This window comes from Prionailurus bengalensis, chromosome A2 (assembly GCF_016509475.1).
Source record: "Prionailurus bengalensis isolate Pbe53 chromosome A2, Fcat_Pben_1.1_paternal_pri, whole genome shotgun sequence".
In the NCBI taxonomy this organism is placed as follows: domain Eukaryota; kingdom Metazoa; phylum Chordata; class Mammalia; order Carnivora; family Felidae; genus Prionailurus; species Prionailurus bengalensis.
In genome coordinates, this window is record NC_057348.1 from 131,513,417 (window position 1) to 131,516,648 (window position 3,232).

At 35.0% G+C, this 3,232-nt stretch overlaps 1 pseudogene; it reads left to right on the plus strand.

The window, feature by feature from the left end:
• The first annotated feature begins 2,382 nt into the window (after positions 1-2,382).
• Positions 2,383-3,015, plus strand: LOC122488124 (annotated as a pseudogene).
• Positions 3,016-3,232: the final 217 nt, after the last annotated feature.

Below are 3,232 nucleotides of genomic sequence, written 5' to 3' on the forward strand. Positions count from 1 at the left end.
GAGAAAGAGAGCATAAGCAAGGGAGAGGCAGAGAGAGAGAGAATCTCAAGCAGGCTCCACATGTCAGCACAGAGCCGGATGTGGGGCTCAAACCCATGAACTGTGAGATCATGACCTAAGCGAAAACCAAGAGTTGGACGCTTAAGCCACTGAGCCACCCAGGTACCTGACTCTATATGCAACTTTTAAAACTGATATTTTGTCAACCACTGAATTCTAACTAACATTGTTTATCATTGGCAAATATTTCAATATTGTCTTTTCTGTGAAAAATGTTAGTGTCATGTGGAAAGACAATTACATCCTTCAGCCCTACCAGACTCAGTCCTTATATTTTTTCTGGGATCATTTCTGTCTCTCTTAATTTACTTATGGAAGTGGGTATAGCAACTAAGACTACAATATAATTGTATATCTTGCTGCCATAAGAGGATTTTATTTTTGAGAAGACATCATTTGCTGCTTCAGGATAGAAGTAGATATTTTTTAGTGTCATATTTGTCCTAAATCCAGCTGTGCTACCGAGGTATCTGGTTTTCATTATTTTTGATGAGGAGAACACTGTTCCTAAACTCAAATAAAGAAAAACATGTGAGTATGTTTGGTTGATGTTACAATTCAACACTTAAGCTTATTATTAGCTATGACTTTCTACATCCTGGAGTCCATATACTTTGCCATTTCTGAAATCTGAACTCAGGTACACAGGACAGTTCTTTATTTTTTTTTTTTAAATTTTTTTTTCAACGTTTATTTATTTTTGGGACAGAGAGAGACAGAGCATGAACGGGGGAGGGGCAGAGAGAGAGGGAGACACAGAATCGGAAACAGGCTCCAGGCTCTGAGCCATCAGCCCAGAGCCTGACGCGGGGCTCGAACTCCCGGACCGCGAGATCATGACCTGGCTGAAGTCGGACGCTTAACCGACTGCGCCACCCAGGCGCCCCCAGGACAGTTCTTTAAACAGAGACACAAAAAATTATTATTCCAAAGTTATTATTTTAACCAAATGCAATTGGAACTCAGCAATTTTGAAATGTGTCATTTTCCCCCAAAGGAACTTCTGGGAACAGTGCCCAAATAAACTTTTATCTTCTGAAACAAAACTTGAAGTTTAGCAAAGATGTATTTCTTACCACACATACATATCATTATATGAAAAAATTAAAGACATCACATCATCCCTAGTGTCTGGATTAGTTGAGTTAGTATTCAATTTTAAATGAGAAAAGAAAATTTTTGTTAAATTGAGAGTCTCCCCCCAAAGAGAGTATCCCATTGCTGAGGGAAATATGTCACTAGAAGACAAATAGAGTTTATTTCAGAGATATTTGTGATCATTGTTTCTTAACCTTACCAAAAATATCTTGATGTTTATCTAAATTTATATAAGAAAAGATAAAAATAATGGTTTAAAAAGTAGTTTACTTATTTCATTTATAAGGAACATTGTATGTGCATCTGATTTATATCTATTTGTCTTTGCTCTTAATAATCTTTGTATCAGTCAATACACCCTTGAGAATTTTGTAATTCTCCATATATAACCACATATATATATAACCACATATATAACCACACACACACACACACACACACACATATATATATATATATATATATATGTATATATATATATATATACTCACATATAACCAATGTGAGTAACTTCTATATCTTTAAGTACAAATATCTTTGGTCATATGTGATCTGTGAACTCATAGGTATTAATATCATTAAAATGAATCATTTGGAAACTTAAAATTTGTGTATGAATTCCAAGGAAAGCTCAATTTACACTAATTCCGCTGCATGAAGACAATTGAAATGTCTTATATCTAAAGTCCAGCATTTATATTCTTTCTGGTTATTACTGACTCATTAGGGACAAAGCATTGACAAAGGTCCTAATGAAATTAGATTATGTTGTTATGGATTCAGTGATTTAAAACATAATTTGCACAATTTTCACTCTATACCAACATAAATTAAAATTCTTAAGTACTACCTCCATCTTGGTATCCCTCTGCTCAGAAAAATTTTGCTAACCCCCAAAATTCTATAGTGAAATTATTGCCTTTTGATATAGGAGGAGCTTATTTTACTGTATGCCTACCTGTATTTTCTATTTAAGCTTTGAGCACATTCATACATAAATTCTCACAAGTAGTCATATTTATTTATTTGTTAACTTCTGAAATTCAGTCTTTTCATTTCTAGCTCCCCAATTAATCATCCCTGGTGAATCAGGTGTAGAGGCTGGAAATTCAGCACCATGGATAGTTTTGTGTTGTTGAAGTCATTGGCTTGCTTTGATAGAGAGTCAGCCTTGCCTGACCTATGTATCCACAACTGATGAATCTACTGGCTCTCTGGAGCACAATGTCTGGTTCCTCCACCATCACCACTATGAAGAAAATGGTTCAACAGCTCTGACTGGTAGCCTAGTCAGGCTCAACCACGTGAAGGTTTCCTAGGCAGCTACAAATTTGAAACAATTCTGTCTGCAGAATGCTCAACATGACCCCCTACTGACTGGAGTATCTTCAAGTATAAATTCCTTCAGACTCCAGAATGTCTGTTCATTTTTGTATGAATCTTTGGATGGTTTTCTAAACCACTTTTCATGAACCAGTGAATATTCAAAAGAGAACTAAATTTGAAGCCTGTACAAAAGCTTATCCCTATAACACATGCTATACTATACAAACTTCTACTTTTATCAGTCCTTAACATCTACTTTAAATTTTCATAAATTTCTATTTCACAGGGATAATTCTTTTATACACACTGGCAGCAGCATTCAATAAAATACTGAGTGTAAAAAGATAGAGTCAGTCTTGATAACCCTGCTTTTTTGAAAAAAAATTTATTGCAGTATAATTAACACACAATGTTATATTAGTTTCAAGTAGATAATATAGTGACTATGATTCAGCAATTCTATGCATTGCTTACTGCTAATCAAGATAAGAGTCTTAATCCCCTTTATCTATTTCACCCATCCCCCACCCCCATGCCCCTGGCAACCACCAGATTGTTTTGTTTTTAAGAGTCTGTTTTTTGCTTGTTTGTTTCTTTGTTTAGTTTCTTAAAGTCCACATATGAGTGAAATCATATGGTATTTGTCTTTCTCTGTTTGGCTTATTTTAGTTAGCATCATATCTTCTAGGTCCATCCATGTTCTTATAAATGAGAGCTCTCAGTCAGAATTTTTGTGGATCCTCAAACA